Raw genomic sequence first — 20,405 nt, forward strand, 5'->3', positions numbered from 1 at the left:
TTTCAATTTTATATATCACATATCAGTGAAATCATATGATTCTCTATTTTCTGTCTCACTTATTTCGCTTACCATAATCATCTCAAGACTCATCCATGTTGTCGCAAATGGCTCACTTAAAAATAACAATAAACCTATTACATGGTAACAAATACAACATTTTTGTAAAAAATTGACATTTCCCCCCAAAATATAATAAAAAGAGTGGCATCATTTTACATTTTTGCAAATCCCTTTAAGGCCTGGCTTAATAGAAAACAGCTGGATTTTCATAGGTTCTTCACACATCTCATTAGCCATCACAGCAATAACACCATCATATATCATGTAGCCTCTGGAAAACTTCCATGTATTCATGAGAAAATAAGAGTGGAAAAGTGAAATAATGTCGTAGTTATACTATGAAAATAGTTTTGACCTCACACACCCCCTGAAAGTGTTTCAGGGGCCTCCAGTGGACATTATTTTGAGAACATCTGTTGCACAGACAAAAGAAATGAGTCAAGGATACATTAGAAACTGACAAACCACATAAAAAGGTTTAACTAAGAAAACAGCGGAACTTTTCCGCCTGCTCCCCTTCCCCTCAAGCACCGCTCTAGCTGTCTCGCGCTCGCTCCGGGATCCTGCTAGACTAGCACTTGCCATCGTCTCCTGCCAACCACCATCATGATCATGTACCCGGAACTCATCAGCCATAATGAGATGATCTTCAACATCTATAAGATCCTGGAGATCACGGATGGGCTGTGCCTGGGGCTGGAGGGGAGGACAGTCAGTGGGACAGAGGGTAACATTGGTGACTCACTCATTGGTGGAAATGCCTCTGCTGAAGGCCCCGATGGCGAAGGTACCAAAAGCTTGGTAGTCATTGGTGTTGATACTGTCATGAACCATCATTTGCAGGATACAAGAAGTACATCAAGGATTGCATGAGATCAATGAAAGGGAAACTTGAAGAACAGAGACCAGGAAGAGTAAAACCTTATGACAGGGGCTGCAGAACAAATCAAGCATATTCTTGCTGACTTCAAAAACTACCAGTTCTTTATTGGTGAAAACATGAATCCAGATGGCATGGTTGCTTTGCTGGACTACCGTGAGGATGGTATGACGCTATATATGATTTCATTTAAGGATGGTTTAGAAATGGAAAAATGTTAACACAGTTGGCCATTGGGATCCATCACCGTCGTTATCATCATTACTAGCTGCTGCTTTTCATCCACACACCAGGACTAGGACAGATGGGACTGATGTCACCTTGAGCTGTTTGTTTATCTTGACCTTGATTTATTTGGAGCAGAGGCAGTGTTTTTAGGAAAAACATGTCACGTAGGTTGTCTAAAAGTAAAATGCATTTAAATTAAAAAAAAGAAAAAGAAAAAACAGTGGAGAGGGGCATTTTAAAAGGTAAGCACCAAGGTTATCACTAAATACATAATCCTGATACCAAAGAAATTTTTTAAATTAAACAGCAAAACAAACACATCATGTACAGAAACATAGAAAATATAGTAAACTCATATATCATGTTTCCCTGAAAATAAGACCTAGCCAGACCATCAGCTCAAATGTGTCTTTTGGAGAAAAAATTAATACAAGACTTGGTCTTATTTTACTATAATATAAGACCCAGTCTTCTATAAGACTGGGTCTCATATTAATTTTTGCTCCAAAAGACGCATTAGAGCTGATTGTCTGGCTAGGTATTATTTTCAGGGAAACAGGGTAGTAATTATAATTGAAATAAAATGACAGGAGAGAGACCAAACATAAAATGCATATTAATAAATGTGTATTGATTGGTTTAATTTATCTTTTAAAAGAAAAAATATTTCCAAGTCAACTCACAAAGAAGTATCAAAGCTATGATGTATACAAGAGTCACACCTGAAAGGAAGTGATTCAGAAGGCTAAATGTAAAGGGATGGATACAGACATAATAGGCAAATGAAATCAAGGTGTGGGGAGGGGAGGGTAAAGGGGATCAAATATATGGTGATGGAAGGAGAACTGATCCTGGGTGGTGAACATACAATGCACTGTATAGATGATGTATTGTATAAATGTACACTTGAACCCTATACAATTTCACTAACCAACGTCACCCCAATAAATTTAATAAAAATTAATAATAATAATAATAATAATAAGCTACGCCCTACAAACAAAACACCCAGCCTGGAAGGTTTCATAAGGAAATTTTACCAAACTGTAAATAACTGGATAGTTTCAATATTATAAAAATTGTTCAAAAGCATAGAAAATGAAGACAAACTTTGAAAATCATTTTACGAAGGAACTATAATAATAATACCAAAATACAATATAGTCCAAAATTTTGAAACTACAATTTATGAATATTAATTCAAAAATTTTTAATATTTATCAGCAATTTATCACCACACTGTGAAAATAATACACAATAACCAAGCAGGATTTGTCCTAGGAATGCAAAGTATACTTATTAGCATAAGATACCATAAATCTAAGGAGAGAAATCATGTTATTATCTTCATAAATGCTATAAACCTTCTTTTCAACACCCATTCCACACACACATGATTCTAAAACCACAATCTTACTTGGTGTAAAAATGCTCAAGATATGTGCAAGATGGCCCCAGTGATCCCTATTTCCATGTAATCACTGCTTTGTATAGACCCCTCCCACACTGAATAGTGCTGATCTATGTACCCAGTTCCACAAATTATGGAAATGATGTTGTGTGACATCCAAGGCTAAGTTATAAAAAAATAACTATAGTTCGCACCATGGATCATTTGTCCAGTGCAAGCCAGCTGCCATGTTTTAGGACACTCAAGAAACCCTATGGAGAGGATTGGATGGTGAGAAACTGGTCTCCTGCTAGCACCAACTTGCCAGCCATGTGAGTAAGCCATCTCAGAAGCACCAATTAAGCCTCAGATAGCTGCGGCCCCAGGCACCATCCTGACTATGACTTCATGAGGGACCCCCCAAGCCAGAATCACCCAGCTAGGCCACTCCTGAATTCATGAACTATAGAAAATGTCTGAGATAACAAATGTTTATTGTTTTAAGCAACTAAGTTTAGAGATAATTTGTTATGCAGCCATAGCTAACTAGTACAACCAGTATGAGAAAACAAACACAGTACGGAAAGACACAAAATCAAATTTGAACAAATGGAGAGATAGCCCTTGTTCTTGGACACCGATTTGTAAACTTAAGGCAATACTAATAAGCTATTTTTATTAAACTAGATAAGTTGCAACAAAAGTTGATGTGGAAAAATAAACATGCATGAATAGCTAGGAAAAAGACTGAAAAAAGCAAAGCTACTAGGAAAAGGGGCCTATCAAATATTAAAACATTCTATAAAGCATCCCATAATTAGAACCATGTAGTTCTGGCACATGAATAAGGCAGACAGATTGGTGCCACAGAAAAGAATAGAATGCCCAGATGGAGACCCAATACATAGGGACAGTTACTACATGATAAAGGTGGCTTTTCAACTCCTGGGCAAAGATGAACTTTTTTAAAAAATGATATTGAGATAATGGGATAGTCTTTAGGGAAAAGATAATAAATGCATTCCTCTTATCACATGCGAAAATAAACTCCAAATAGATCCATATATAGCAAAGTAAAAAATAAATAAATAAAACCATACAAGCACTAGAAAACATGATTGAATGCATCTATATAACCTGGATATAAGAAAAGTTTCTAAGATTTAAACACCAGTTGAAAAAAATTTTAAGATAAATTTGACTATAAAAAATTATAAATTTTATTCATGGAAAAAATGCCACAACCAAAGTAAAATGCCGAAAATGACAAACTGGAAAAAAAAAATTTGCAGAATGTATCACAGACAAAAAGGTATTATCCTTAATATACTTAAAAACTCTTACAATAAAGGGGGGGAAGTGACTAAAACCTCAACAGAATAATAAGTTAAAGGGACAAGCAAACAATTCATTAAAAAGATATACAATGGTCCTTAGTCATATGAAACTATTTCAATTTTACTCAGAATAAGAGAAAAGCAAATAAAATGACAGTGAGATACCATTTTTCTTCTATCAGGTTGGCAAAGAATTAAAAAGGTTGGCAAAGTCTGCTGGCAAGGCTGTGAGGCACTCTTGCTCATGGCTGGAGGCAATGCAGATGATATAACCCTGCTGCTGGGGAATTGGGCAATCTCTAACAAAATTACACATGCATTTTCTTTTAATTTAGCAATCCCCATTCTAGGAATTTACCCTGAAGATACACCTCTACCAATAAGAAATACATCTGCATTGGGTTATCCATTACAACATTATTTGTAAAAATGTGAAGTTTTAGAAATAACCTAAATGTCTACACATAGGAGACTGCTAAATTACGATACATACACACAATGAAGTGATTTGTAACAAAGAAAAGAGATCTCTATGAGCTAATAGGAAGTGAGTTCAGCATATATCGATAAGTGACAAGTGCAAAGTACAGATATATTTCCACAGTCACAACGTGTCTATGTGATAGTAGTTAATGACAAAGGAGGAAATGGTCATTGGTAGACTCATCTTAATTAAGTGACCAAAGTTAACAGAAAGGGTATAAATTGATATATGCCTCCTGACATGATGCCCTGAGAACACAATATCACCTTTGTAGCATTTCTGCAAAAAATTCATAATCGTGAAAAAACATCACACTAACACAAACTGAGGAACAGTCTATTAAACAAAATGTTAAGAGCATAAAAAAGAATCCTAAGGGAGAGAAAGAAAGGAAATAAAAGAGATTTGACAGGTAGAATCCTGGACTGTAAGGAAAGACTAACTATAAAACTCAATATCGAGAGAATTGGCAAAATTCACACTTGGATAGTGGATTACATAGTAGAAAATCAATGTTAAATTGCCTGATTTCTTGCTTGTATTCCAGTTATAGTTTGTTCTTAAGAAACACACACTAAGATAACCAGGAGTAAAGACATATAAATTCTTTACTAGGAGTAAAGAACAGGTCTGCAACCTATTTGCAAATGGTTCTTTACACACACACAACACACATAAATACATATATGTATATGTATGTATATATATGCATATATGGAACAAAATGTTAAGATAATGAGTCTGATTAAATAATATATTGGAGTTTTTACATATACATTTACAACTTTTCTGCAAGTTTGAAGTTCAAAATAAATAGTTTTTTAAATGTACATTTCTGTTTGACAAGTGCCAACATGAACACAGGTCACTAGTGGTTGAAAGCACAGGAGAAAGTATTTGAAATGTCTAAAACTCACAAGGCCTTACCGAATGTAAAAGGAATTGCTGCAAAGCAACAAGAAAAAACAGCAATCCCAATAGAAAAAAAAAAGGACAAAGTCTATGAACAATTTACAGAGGAGGAAATCCAAAAAGCTATTAAATATATTTTAAAATGCTCAGAAACATTGGTAGTTTAAGAAATGCCAATTTCAAAAATGAGATACCACTTAACCTTATTAACTCACAAACATTAGAGTTCTAAATAATTCTAAGGGTTGTAGAAATGGAAATGTAGGAACTCTTAGGCATTACTAACATATCTATCTATCTATATATATATAGAACTATAAGCCATTCTGCATAATACTCTTATACTTAAATTAAATATATTTAGAGTTGTAGAAAAACTTCACTGGACACTTGTTAAAAATGTTAAGGAAAACTTGAAACCATTGCAATAGGGGAGAAAGTTTGAATTCAACTCTGCTGAAACAAAAGGCAGAAGAATTTTTAAATGCTGGGTGAGCTAATGGAAAAGTACTGGAGGACATTGGAGGGAGGCTGGTTCATGTAATTAGGCCATTTGTGTTTGCTAATTGTCACTTTTAGAAGTTAGGCTCCCACAGAGACTCAGAGACAGGGATGCTATCTCCTTCCACCATTACATTTCAAAGAGACGATGATTTCCAGATCCTTGAGAAAGATTCCTGGGTTGCAGAAAATTTACAATACAATTGTAAGTTTTCTAAAGTAAATTCTCTAAAAAGAAAAGGGAGGTCAGAGCCTACAATCAGGAAGAAACTTGTCTAAAGTTTAATCAAACTGAGGAGAATGTTAAGGTAGCCTTCATGGATACCTACCAGTAACTCCACTCCTGAAGATGGATGCATAGATAGATGATTGATTGATTGACTGATAGATAGAAGATATAGATTCATAGATAGATAGATACACAGATAGATAGATACATAGATACATTGATAGGTAGGGGCAAGCAGATATGCACAAGTATGAGAACAGTATTTAAAGCACAGAGACTCACTAGCTGAATAATCTTACACATGGCATTGAACCATTCTTAGCCTCAGTCTTTATCAGAAAACATGGCTATGATAGGCAGGTCATTTCTCTTTTCCTTGCCTCGATTTGTTCCTTCCGCCCCTCACTCCTACTGAAATTGCGCTGAGAGAGATGCCAAATTTAGCAAAGAGAAGGGTTTGTCTGTCTCTATTCTATACAATCTAAATACATGAACCTCCTATAAAAAAAAGGCAAAAGCCATAATAAGGGTCTACCTTCCCCCCTCTCAGCAGAGACCAGAACGGAGAACTTGACTCCCCCAATTTCAGGAGGGAACCAGAATCCTGAGGAGAAGCAAGAGGATCAAAGAAAGCAGAAGCCTCTGAATGACCTCCTAAAGTAGACTGAAAGGTGTCTCAATGAGGAAAGTAAAATGCCTGTTGTATTTCATCATTGTGTATTTTCACCTTGTGTATTTTCACAATTGTGTATTTTCACCTTGTGTATTTTCTTACCTGCAGGCCTGTCTGCACATTCCATCCTCAACCATTTGTTACAACAATCGCTATCATTAAACGCAGCTGTAAATCAATGGGTTTTCAAATTACAAAGCATTCTATATTGCTTATATATATTATATACAAGTGTGATTATAATTATGACCTCAAGGATTGTAGTGTGTGCGTCAGTGTGGAATTCCCCCAGAGGGCAATAGGGTAGGGGCATATATGCAGTCTTCTCACTTGCTGGATCTAGAACCATTACAGTTTTCACGTCCTGAGACTCTTCTCCCATCTGCTCTATCAGGGACTCTAACCCCGTTTTGAGGAATGAGTCATTTCACACAGCACAAAGGCATGCTAGTTAGAGAAAATGTTTCCAACTAGAACAATCCATAGAGTGAGAGCTGGAAAGAGTTCTTATAGATCACTCAGGGAAGTGTCCGACAGAACTTTCTGCGATGATGGATACCTTCTCTATCTGGCTATGCTATACAGTATCAGCCAATCACTACGTATGGCTGTTGAAGACTTGAAAGGTGGCTAGTGTGGCTGAGAAACTTAATTTTCAATTTTATAGAATCTTAACTTAAAGTTGAATTTAAATAGTCTCATGAGGCTAGTGGCTACTGTATTGGACAGTGCAGATTAAGGAAAAGCTTCCTGACCTTGGACCCACAGATGTTCTAGTCTCCAAGAAGAGCCTTTAGAAGATGCATAAATTCACATAAAATTGTATATGAAATATTGACTCTGCAAAATAATACTGCTTTTTCTTCTAATAACACATAGCTCTCCAAGAATAAGTATTAAATAAATTAGGGTGGGTATCTAAGTAAATAAATTAAATAAATTAGGGAGGGTGGTTCAGGGGTGAGAATGAAAATGGGAATGAGAGGGGAAGGTGAAAATAAAATTTTAAAAAATAAAATAAAAATAAGAGAATGGCTCTGCAGACTGAAGATGAGAATGGTCCAAGAACTGCAGAGTATAATAACTCTTTGTACCCAAGGTATGAAAAGAAAGAAAAAATTGTTTGTATAGGTATTTTTCAAGGTCAGACTTAGCTTTCATCAAATTCTCAAAGAGGTCCAAGACTCCCACCAAAATGTCAAGAATCTCTGAGCTCGGGGAGAATAAACTCAGGACAGAAGGGATGGTAATGAGATGTGAGTTGGTTAAATAATATAATAGACAACCTTTTATCTGACACAATTGAGATTGGCAGTTAGCTAGTTAACCAAGAAAGTGAGAAATTTATCTTAAAGTGGGAAAACATAAAAACATAGTACTCAAGACACTTAAAATATTTTATTTCGATTTATATATAAAAATACATGTGTTTGCCTTTGCCCATCTTCTGGGGTGGAGTCAAGGACTTTTCTTTGTGAACAAGTCCATTAACTAGACTTCTGAATTGTATTTCTCCCATAAATCAAAACCATAATGCATTTTCTGATTTCCAGTGAGCTTCTCTAAATGGAGCAAGAACATAAACACTTCTGAAGCAATCTGGATGCAGAATCCTTCTCGACTTTCACAATTTCCCCCAAATTTTATAGTTGGCTCACCCACATCTAATTCAAAAGCAGTATGTTTTCAATTTAACTTAATGCGTCTTTCCAAAGAAACTAGGTTTCATAAAAACGCCCCTCTTTCTCTTCTCTCAAATGTCAACAGTTGTGGAAGGGAGAGTTAATAGTTCCCCGAAAGATGTCCATGCTCTAACCCTTGGAACCTGAGTATGTTCCTTTACATGGCAAAAGAGACTTTGCAGATGTGATTAAATTACGGATTTTGAGATGGGGAGATTATGCTGGAGTATCCGGTGGATCCAATCTAATCAAAGAGAGGTGGAGAGTCAAAGAGGAATTTGAAAATGCTATGCTGGTGACTCTGAAAATGGAGAAAGAAGCCAGCCACAAGTCTAGAAATTCAGGTGGCTTCTAAAGCTGGAAAAGGCAAGGGAACAGATTCTCAGAGCCTTGGGAAAAAGATGCAGCCCTACCAGCACCTTGATTTTAGTCCAGTGAAACCTATTTCAGACAGACCTCCAATACGATAATAAATGTGTATTTATTTTAAGCCACTTAGTCTGTGGTTATTCGCTAAATCAGCAATAAGAAACGAATACACCAGTATATGCAATAGTTAACTAAATGAAATAATTATAAATGCAATGAGCATAAACCGATTTGGGAATAAATGCAAGTAACCTTTGCAAAAGATGTTAATTCAAGTTTCGAGACCAGAAACCTACAAGAGAATGAGTGAGGTATACCAGCAGTGGTTATTCAGGATGCTGTTTTATGGGAAAATGGAGAGCACTCACTAACCCAGCAAACCAATCTCTTAACCCAGAAAGAGAGCATCTATTTTAGTGGCTCACTTTTTTTTTAATGGTCACTGTATTCCAGGCACTGTGCTCACCACTTTACAACAATTCTGTAAATAGACAGTATTTTCAATTATATTTCACCAATGAGGAAATGTAACTTCAAAGAAAGTTAACTTGTCTCAGACCACAGAGCTAGTCAACGGCGGACTTAGTAGCCAACAATTGGTCTGTAATCCATCTGATTTGAAAGCCTAGGCTGTTAAGGTTCCTTCCAACCCTGTTTCTGTATTTCCCAGATGCTAACCCAAACACCCCATTTTACAGATGAAAAAAACTATAATTAGTCTAACCAATTCTAGCTCTATCACCATAGTAGTCAAGATCACAGCAAACACACACACACACACACATCAAACAGGGTAATTTGAAAGAAATTGAATAAAGGACTTTTCACAAGATATGTTTTTACGTACACTGAGAAACACATCAAGTGAGTCATAATGGTATTTACTCCACTTCAGAGAAAGAGGTTGTAAAAGATCGAATGACGATGATATGACATGGTGTACATAATAGTTTGTGATCAGAAACTCTAAATCAAGTGATATCTAGATGTATGTAGCATTGCGTAGCATTACTATAAACTTTCATTTGAGGTTTGATAAATGTGCGGCCACACAATGATTCCAGTTCAGCCACTTACTAGCCGTGTGCTCTTGGACAAGTCACTTATCCACTGTGAGCCTTTGATGCCTTATATGTACGGCACCTCCTACCATCTACCCAGGGTTGTTTCAGGGATCAAATGAGATAATAGATATGGAAGTGCTTAGTAAATAAACTAAAACATCCTCTATAGATATGAGCAATTACAAATACCTGTCACATAAGTGAAGTAGATGATAAGCATGACCAACCATGTCCCAAGACAAAAACACTCCTATCAGGCCTCTCTCTGGAGTCAGTAAAATTTTAGCTCATCAGAAAAATGCTGGCTTTTGTTTAAAACTTTGCTGATGGTACAGGCTTGTCACCTGGGACCTCTCATCATTGTCTCTGGCATCTGGGAAATACAAATCCAGCATCATTTTCAAATAGAACAAGATGACAAATTAAAGTCCAGGCAGGTTCCTTTGTAATTACAAACTAACACTGCAACTGGCTCTTGTTAAAATGGTTTCATTAAATCAGCTGTTCAATTCCCTCTTGCAATGTACAGTATGTAACCATTACTATACAGTGAGGTCACACATTCATTACAAAAATAAAATGCCAAAATTCACAAGCACTTCAGTCTCTATTTTTTAAAAAATGCTTACTCCGGTGCTTCAAAATGTGAACAATATAGTGAGGAGTGGGCTACCCAGACCTTTTCGTTGAGAAAAATGTTTTTGTCTGAATGTATCAACTGGGGCGGCAGAATACATGCTACGTAAATTGTGAAAAGGACGGTCTTAATTTGACGTCCTTCATACTCCTGAACAAAATATTTGAACAGCCATACAACTATTGAAGAAATTACATTTGTAATTAAAAATCTCCCCCAAATAATAGTCCAGACCTAAATGGCTTCACTGGAAAATTCTACCAAACGTTTAAAGAATACCAGTTCAACACAATCTCTTCCAGAGATGGCTGAGTGTTTACTGTGCCAGGCACTCACGTTCCAGCTTTTTTCTTTTTTTTTTTTAACGTGTCTTGAACTCTCATCCTTCCAACAATCCTATAAAACAGGCCCTACTATTACTCCCTCCCATAGAAAGAAAATGAAGCCCAGAGATCTTATGTATACAGCTAGGGCACAGCACAGCCAGTTTAGGCTTCTTGGCTATATTTGAATTAAATCAAACCCTCCGATTTTTTTATATTTTAATCTTCATCTAATGCCAAATGTATTGTCAAGTTTCGCTTTAGTGAAGGGAAATTCAGATCTGATTGGGAAACACTGTTTCAACAAAGAAGTTGGGGTACTGCCATAGCTGACATTCTTAATAGAAATGTGTGTGTTTTGTAAATAAAAATAAAGGTTATTCCTGCTGGCAACTGCCATACAATTTCCATCTAGAAGATAGTTCAAATATATCTGAGGGAATAAATCAGAAAAGAGGCCTGTTGTTGGAAAGATAAGAGCTTCACTATAGTAGAACCAACAGCACCACTATAAATACAAGAATCAAGAAGTAAAACACTGCTTCAGTTTTCCTTGTTATTTGACCCCACCACGACTAATTATACCCCTTCCCATTGATTTCAACAAGCACACTGGATTAAACACTGTAGAGAAAACCGCAGTATATAGGTGTATCTGAATTCCCTCCATTTTGGGAAAAACAGTATGTTATAAACATTATATTAACATAGAAAATTCTTCTCATTAGTGTTTTCTCTGACCAAAAGCGAAAACATGACTGCACCCCCTCAAAAAAATTACAGGGAAAAATAATTTAAAATTTAATATTCAGTAAATGCTCTTTCTACTTATATACTCAAAATAAGCTGTGATGCCCAACAGCAAGGTTTGCCCTAGTTTATTGGGTATTTACCCTGTTTTGCATTACAAAATATTCACAGGCAAAGGCCATGCTGCCAGGATGTAAAGGCTGACTCTGAGGGACATGGGAATTCTGGGAGTTCCAGGGATCAGAGGTGGCCTCCATCTGGACTCTCCAACTCTTCCAGGGAGAGACCTGACTCCCACGGGCAGAACAGGGCCGTGTGGCACTGGGGGATGTCCTAATTCCAAACGCTTGTATCAGGCTGAAGCATATGTAATTGCCATCCTCCAGTAGTCCATTATATTCCACTTAATAGAACACCTGCCCTGTACAATGCAGCATTCTGTGCAGTGCCCCAAGCAAATTGTCTTTCTTTTTTCAAAATTAAGAGTCTATTCCAATTACACATTCTACAAAGTGATATGTTGGTTTTGACATAAAAAGTGTTTTTTCCATAAATCTTTGAGAAAAATGAATGTTCTCAAAGGAGCATTCCGCCCTTCTATCTTGTGGCTTCCCACATCCCTCACAGAGATGACCATATATTCTCAAGGTACAAATACCGTTTTGAGAATTGCAGATACCCTGTTTTGAGAATTGTCCCCACTCCCACCAGAAAGAGGTTTCAGAGGCAGATGGTGGGGGGTGGGGGGACAGTAGAAGAGGGGACGGGGACAAATGCCTGGCTGCTGCTTTGCTCTTCCCCAATTCTTCTCTGCAAATTCCTTTCCTTTTTTTAATGAGGCCCCAAAACATTATTAGCATTTATTTTTTTTCTAAGAAGAAATGGTTCTCACAGCACTTGACAGAACAATTAACACCTAGGGAAAGAAGTTATAATGCTAGCTTCTGAATTCACACATATAAAACGACTCCTTTCCATACTGGAATAGTTCCAATTGCAATCTGATGCATAGTTTAATTCAATTTAAAAGTGTAATTAAAAAGGGGAGCCACCCTAGTGCCTCAAATGTGACTAACTCCAAGTTTCCAAGGGCTTTAGAGCCAATCACCAAGATACAGGCAGAAAAGTTGCACAGAACCTGTTTCAGCTCTAATCTATGGATATGTTCAGAAGGAAAAAGAAAAAAAAAAGGAAGACATGAACTGAGGTACTCTGAATTTCCATGCCATATCCTCCAATTGTCTGAAATGTCATTTCAGACAGAAAAGGTTTCTTCATAGTCAGCCTTATCTAATCAGCGACAGGTAGGACCTTGGTAAGTTTTTTTCTCTTCTTTTTCCCCTTCCTGATCCCATATCTTGTTTCCGTTTACAATAACCATACTCTGTGGTAATTCATTCATTAAATTATTTCCGGCTGCTTTTTGTAGGTCTCCTGTCCTGAGGACCATGGGAATTTTTTTTTATTTTTTTTCCTTTGGACTGACAAGAATGACTTGGGTTTAGTTGAAACTAATGACTACATCCTTAAACAAACACATATAACAGGGGAGCTTCAGTCCAGAAAACAACTTCCCATCAACCTCTCAAGAAATTGTCAATGCGGTAAATTTCAAAATTTGAACAATGGATGGACTTTTGAATTTAGAGAGATTCCAAAACCCCAAACGGGGGGAAAAAAAACAGACAACTAACTGAAGAGTGAGCATTTTCTCATTTGTCATGAGATCTCAAGGTTCATCGTGGCACTGACACAAAGAAGCAACGATTTCCTCAGCAGCCTAACAGATGGCAGGCACAAAATGGCTCTAACCCTCTCCGACAAAGCTGGAGAATAGCCCCACGGAGTTCAATTTAACAGGATGGTGGCTGCTATTTTCTCTCGGCCGCCTCCTGCACAGCATGCCTGTCCAGAGCTACATCTTAAGGTCCAGAAACAGTTACTCAGGTTAACCCTTCGAGATGAGCAAGGGTCTCAAGTTACTAGGGGATTGCTTTTCTGCATGGAACTCTGTCCCAAAAAACACAACTCAAACGTCTGATCATAAAGCAGGTTGCCTGCACATGGTGGAGAATTTCTAGCATCTCTTTTCTACTATTAGCATTTAAGAGACACTGAGCATGTTTTTCTTAGAGAGTGAATGATATTTTTCTGAAGGGCTGGAGGCAAAACATTAGAAAGGAGCCATCTCCTATTGCAAACTCCCTCCTCTAAAATAGCTTCTAAGGGTTACCGCTTACATGAGAACAGACATTACTTCTGAAGTTGATCAGAATCACTGCTCACAGCTTCAAGATAACCTGGGGAGCTTTACGCAATCCTGATGCCAGGGCTGCAACCGAGAATCTCGGGGTAGAACCCAGGCATCAGTATCTTTTTAAAGCTTCCCCTGGTATACCCAGGAGGTTCCAACTGGCAGTCAAAGTACGCAAGAAATAGTGCATTTTACATGTCAAATACTGCATTCTAAATGTCTATAAATTGTTTCTGTAAGTTAACTTAATTTCAGAGTCCCTACCGCACTGGGTTTGTCATTCTTAGTACTCTACGTCTCTCCCTGCCTTGATCTTTCTGAGGCTTGTGTTAAGGGTTCTGGGGTTTGCAGGGTTAGCCCACACTAGTTCGCACGCCCCGCCCAGACATCAGGGAAACAGGTACCCATCCTGCAAGCCCTGAGTTCAAGGATGTCCTGAGACCAGGTTGTAGTAGTCAGAACAGTCTGAAAGTAAAAGATGTTTATGCCTGAGTACCGTGTACTCTGCAATCTCTGTGCACTGCGGAGCTGCTACATGGCTCAGAAGAGGTGGTCTCATGCAAGCCAGCTCCATGCTTCTACATGTAAGGCCGGGCCTAGAGAGAACCAGCTCTTCTCCAGGTATCAGGAGCCCCAGAAAACCAGGTATGACATACCCCTCACTAATTTAGATATTATTATCCACAACTGTGCCATCTGCTGGGGAGGCTTTGGGGCCACCAAGTTACACATTTTGGTGATGATCTCTCCACTGTGCCTCCTGTGCTGATTTTTTCTGCATCCATTAAATAAGTAATCATCGTTTGATTTACCCAACGGGTAACGATATGTGGTCTTACCGCCAATTGGTGTCCATTCCTGCCATCTGTCAGTACTGTCAGTATAATGATGGTGCAAGCCTTCTGGAAACCCACTGGATCAAGTCAAAAGAAGACAAATCCTGCCTTTCTCTTGCACACAGTAGGTGCTCAGTGCTAGTTAAACTAAGGATTCTACCCCTAACGGCACCCAGGCTCTAATAAAAGAAAGGCAATAGGGTTTGGACAAGGCATTTTGATAACAGGGCACAGAAACCCAAATACATTCAAGTTAAAAAAAGAGACAAATGAGAGGATAAAGACAAATCCATGGAAACAAAGTACAGAATGTACAAGGTATAATAATAAATAAATAAAAATACAGTGAATGTTTAAATTAAAAATAAATTTATTACAGTAAAAGACACATTGCTATTAATCCCCCTCAAAATACTCCCCCTTGCTTCAAACATACTTATCCCATCGTTCTTGCCACTTTCTGAAGCAGTTCTGGAAGTCCTCTTTCGTGAGTGTCTTTAGTTGCACTGCCATAGCTACTTCGATGTCTTGAATCATTTTGACTTTGGGGAAGATCCAGAAGTCGCACGGTGCCCGATCCAGTGAATAAGGTGGATGAGGACACACTATAATGTTTTTATTTGACAGAAATTGCCAAATCAGAAGCAATGTGTGACATGGAGCATTGCCATGATAGAGGATGATTTACTGCCCACTTTAAAACATACCTTCTCTTAATCGTAGCTCACACCTGACTGATTGCACCGAACAAGTTGAAACTTGTCACACACTGTTACTAAGGTTCGATGCGCCACTTCCCGTATTGAAGATCCCTGCCTTTCCATTGGATGGCAGTGGGCAGCAGCATTCACCGTATTTTTCTATCACACCTCGTAAGCTTCACATTACAGAGCTACACATATAAAAACACTAACATGAATGGGGGAGACAATGGCCTAAAAATCAAGAGAAACCACTTGTAGCCACATGTCTCTTACCTTGAGGTCCCGGATCTGACAACTGCAGTTGGGAATCAGGAAGAAAGTTAGAAAAGGGTAGTGGAGCCACTAAAATAATGTCACGAAGTCAACGTGGCAACATTCATTCATTTCACTGCTGGAAAAGCCCCTCAAAGCCTCACTCAAATCCTGTTTACTATTCCTTGACATACAGTATATACAATTACATGATTTCCCGGCTCCATGCAGCAAATGAGAGGGACGTTCCTAGAGTACTGGCAGAGAGAAACAACACATAACTGTGAGGGAAAAGGAAAACTGTAAAGACCACTGCAAATGGCCCCTCAAAGAGCAGAGCCTTTGGAGGTCATTCAGTAGAGGGGCTTTAACAAATCTAAATAGGACCTGAAAGAATTCGAAACATAAATAATAACCCTGAAAAGACTTCATTATCTTCAGCAGATTCTGGCTTACAAGGGCAGGAAAGTATACAGTAAATTAAAACAGCGTTCCATATTAAATGATTGAAGTAAAGCAAAAAAGGTGTGCAGCTGAAAGGAAGAGCCTTGAGGCTGCCCACACCATTCAGGTACCCCATAATGGCTGATAAATGAGCTATAACTACAAGCAGACTACTGATAAAACACACAAAGCAATTTATATAAAAAATACAGCACCTGTTTGTTTTAATCCACATATGACTGAAACCATAAAAGCCCCTTCGTGGCAAAAGCACCTCAATCGTGTAGGGATAGCTTAAGTCAGCTTCTCTCTGCGTAAGAACTTTCTATCGTGTTCTGAGTGATCAACTGTATTGATCAGCAGGCCCAACTGACTGCAAACCCTTCAGAAATGATAACGGCTAAGGAGGCCAGAAACAGCTCCACTAAATCAGTGGTTCTCAGCATATGTGTCTGGGAAACAGCACAACTGAATCTCCTCATAAATGTATTTCAAAATGCAGATGGCCAGGTGCCGACTGAAGGGTCACGAAGCGGAAACACTGGGGGCGGTCCTGGAAACCTCTCCTTTAGCACCCCTCCCCCACGATTTCTGGTCCCAGTGGAAGGCTAGGACTCACTGTAGTGAATCATCACCTTGAAAGGTGGGGCTCAGAAACCCAGTCAGGAGGAGGCTGACCAGGTCTGTGAATCGACCCTCGCCCAGCCTTGTTCCTAATCTGCCCAATAAGGCCGTACTCCTGGTTCTGACATTTCTTACACTGGACTACAGATAAAATGTAAAATTTAAACGTGGGCTTCTAAATGTTTTATCATGGGGAAAGGATTCTGACACATAATAAAAATGAACTCTAACAAGGCCTAATTAATTTTTAAAAGAGCAGAAGATTTTTCAGCCATAGATAAGAAGCCGGAAGCAACGGATGCCTGCAGGAGAAAAAGGGAGGGAGGGAAAGTGTCTGATGCAAGTCCAGAGGATTATGTGGAAATGGGAGGAAAATACATTCAAAAGCAGTATTGGAGGAGAGGCAGAATGCAGTTTACATCCGGTTTATGAAAATGCAATCTATTAAATATTAGCTGGGAGGCTACCAATGCTGGTCCGTAACACTCCTGAGGCAGACGCTGGAAACTACTGGCAAACATGTTTCATTTGGCCAGCACAATGTTTTAAGCAATTTTGAACTTATTGCCGACATGCAAAAACTGGGAGATTTCTTTTCTTCTTAAATTCTCTCTTTTCCTGAAAAATTGGAAATTGGAAGAACTAGAAGAAAAACCAGCCACATGGCAACGCCGTGCTGGATCTGGGCAGCAGCTGTCCACCTTTTGCCAGGTACATGCGCTCCAGGATATCCCCAGTGGTCACCAGCCTGCTTCACCCATCAGATCACCTGCCAGACCCCCGCAGGCATTGGCATCAGCCACTCCAGCTTCAAGGAATTAAGGCAATAACCCAGCCTCTCCGTGCTTCACTATTTCTCTTTCTCACAAAAACTCATACTACAAAGATCCTTTCCTACCTCAGAAGTATTAAGAAATCAGATGTCTTCAAATCACCTAGAATTCGTGGTAGTGTTGTCATCTTTAACTGCCCATGGGAATCACCGAGGCACCTTTAAAAATACTGATGCCTGGGTTCCCCCCAGAGATTCTGATGTATTGGTCTGGGATGTAACCTGGGCATCCAGATTGCACAAAGCTCCCCATGTGGATCTAATGGACCTCAGCCAAGACTGAGAATTCTCCTGCCTTCAGCAGAGGCAAGTTGTTGAGTATGAAGAATTAAGTTTATTCCAATGTCAACCTCCAAATACAAATTTCTTGCCTGTCACCCCCGTGATAAATCACATCGTCTCTTATTTTGGGAAGTGGGCTATTATTCCAAAATCCTACAAAATGCCATTTACAAACTGGAAAAGGAGGCCAAAGTGTGTTCTGGATTCTACCATTTTTTTTTCCCTTCAACACAACTGAAGAATGAAACACTAAGGAAATAAGGAAAAATTATCCCAAGACACAAAACTCAGGCAATGCAAGTAGCTCAAATACACTAAGAGGCTCACAGTAGCAGACTTGTATTTTTAAAAAAAAAAAAATACAATTGCTTTGAAATTCATCAATACACTAAGTGGAAAGTCTTTCAAATATTTAAAAAAAAAGAAAGAAAAGAAAAAATATCCCTAAGACTTTCCAGCAATGGCCCAATTTTTATCTTAAGATGAATTCCAAATTATTGCCTCTCTTCAAGCTTTCTGTTAGGTAACGCACATTTATATTTTGGCTTCCGATGATGGGAAATGTAAACTACTGTCATCTAATTTTCAAACAGTAATACCACCTTACATTACATTTGAAAAGCACATTTTCAAAATGGTTTCACATGATAATAATGGCTCCTATTTACTGGACTTCTACTAGGCACCAGGAATGCTAGGAAAGATATATGTATATTCCAAAATCGGTCCAACAACTGCACACAGTTAATTCTACCACCCCGTTTTACAAATTTTAAAAAATGAGTTTCAGGAAGATGTAAAATTATGTACTAGTGTGGTAGTGAGTGGCAACACTGAGATTCAATCCCAAGTCTGTTTGATTCTCAAATCTGGGCTTTTCATACTAAACTAACTTGTTTTAATCATCACAACCCACAGGTAGAAAAATCTGTACCTGATTATCCTCATTTGCCCAGTGAAAAACAGAGAGGTTAGGATCTGCTGTGCATGTCAGAACAACTCAGCAGGAGCCAAGAATATAACGTGCCTTCCCACTCTCCATCCCATATTTTCTCATAGGTCAAACCACAGTCCACGTATTACATTATAAATGCTATACTGATGGCAGTTATGTAGTACTTATGGGTGGATAGCAAATGCCCCTGATTTCTGAAAAGCTTAAAAATTATTAGAAATGTGGCTTAGCTTCAACTCAGATCTGGAACATTCCTGTCCATTCCAGGCTACCTGCGAATCAGGTATCGGGTTCCACTCCTTTCTTTGTCCCAGAATCCTCTCATGAATCCTCCAGGCAATGATTCAGATAACATAGAGGCACGAGCACCACTCTCCAGGCCTGTCCTCGGCTGCCCTGACACCAGACAACCAGCAGGATGTCCTGAAGACAGGTGACATCGCCTGCTCTCGGTTTCCCCTTTATGTGAAAAATCGTAGAGACTGTGTCATAAGAAAATCCAGCTAGAAAGTCTCAGCTCCATGAGTGCCGCATTTGAGGCTGGCTCCAAGGCGAGTGTATCATTCCACGTCCTGGCAGGAGGGTCTCCTCTTCTTTAAGCTGCCGACATTGCAGCTTTAAACCTGTATTTCAAAAAGTGTCTTTGATGTGCTGTGTCCGAGAAGCGACTCTCGAGCAAAAGTGGACACAACCCAGCTCCCCTGCAAGAGAAAGCAGACAGGCTTTATCACCTCATAAACATGTCTCACCAATCAACACTCGTTTGTCGTCTTTGCTGCAACAACTCTTAAGGGCCACTTGAGTTCTATGCCTATGGATAATTCTTGAAGAAACAGCATCTCTGCATCCTAATGATCTTTGAACAAAGCAAGCACCTCATTTTATTAAGTCCAGCTACCTAAAGGAGCTGGTTCAAAGGGGAGTTAAGAAAGAGCTGAAACTGAGGTCTTAATCATTTCTATGTGAAAGACCTCTGCTCTGTTTTCCAACCTCACCAAGCCCTGTCTCCCAGCTGCCGGCAGCAAGAACAAACACATGCGAGGGCTATTTGTCCTACTCAAAAATGACAGGAAATCTAACCAACGGACATGTCAGCAGCGGCACCACAAGCATATTGGTTAGTGAGATTTATGCACCTCCGGTTTGGCTCACGACAAAATCACCTTCTAAGCTTTCTAACTGTCAAATGCCCACTTGGATATACAGGCCAGACAGAGGGTTCTGGGGCATATCTTTAGGGCTAGGTACCATACACAACGTGGTCACAGTCTGTGGGGGTTTAAATTATGCAAATTTCAAATGGGCCATGATATAGGAATATTAAATAACGTCTCCTACACGCATTTGTGCAAACACCACAGAATGTTGTTGTTTAAAGTAAGAATTGCATAAGTCCAAAGCTGGCAAATTGAGTGTATTGTTGCCAGCATCTACACCATGGCCACAACCCAGTGATAATTGTATCTGCTACACGAAATGCCTGCATTTCTACTCTATTATGCATGTGCATTGGAACTTTATGAGCAATTTGAACGATCATTGTTGCCGGTATTTTATCTTCATTGTTGTGACCATTTCAATGCTTCTTATGCCTTAAACTAACATCATCCACGCGGTGGTATTAGAGCTAATGCAGAGAAAATAAACTGTCACACTATTAACGTTGGGATAGAGAGGTACGATGTGATCAAATGCTAGAT

The 20,405-nt window shown here is 38.8% G+C and overlaps 1 protein-coding gene and 1 pseudogene across 2 annotated transcripts in view; one reads left to right on the plus strand and one right to left on the minus strand.

The window, feature by feature from the left end:
* Window positions 1-234: 234 nt before the first annotated feature.
* LOC109451099 (translationally-controlled tumor protein) lies at window positions 235-1,601 on the plus strand (annotated as a pseudogene).
* A 13,363-nt stretch (window positions 1,602-14,964) lies between these two features.
* The window catches only part of PRELID2 (PRELI domain containing 2), a 63,659-nt gene continuing 58,218 nt past the window's right edge, over window positions 14,965-20,405 (minus strand). For both annotated transcript variants that reach the window (XR_012489811.1, XM_019739133.2), the window contains one exon: window positions 14,965-19,406. The gene's annotated coding sequence lies outside the window, so the exon portion shown is untranslated. The remainder of the gene's footprint in view (window positions 19,407-20,405) is intronic.

The sequence above is a fragment of the Rhinolophus sinicus genome, linkage group LG10, assembly GCF_036562045.2.
Source record: "Rhinolophus sinicus isolate RSC01 linkage group LG10, ASM3656204v1, whole genome shotgun sequence".
Classification (NCBI taxonomy): domain Eukaryota; kingdom Metazoa; phylum Chordata; class Mammalia; order Chiroptera; family Rhinolophidae; genus Rhinolophus; species Rhinolophus sinicus.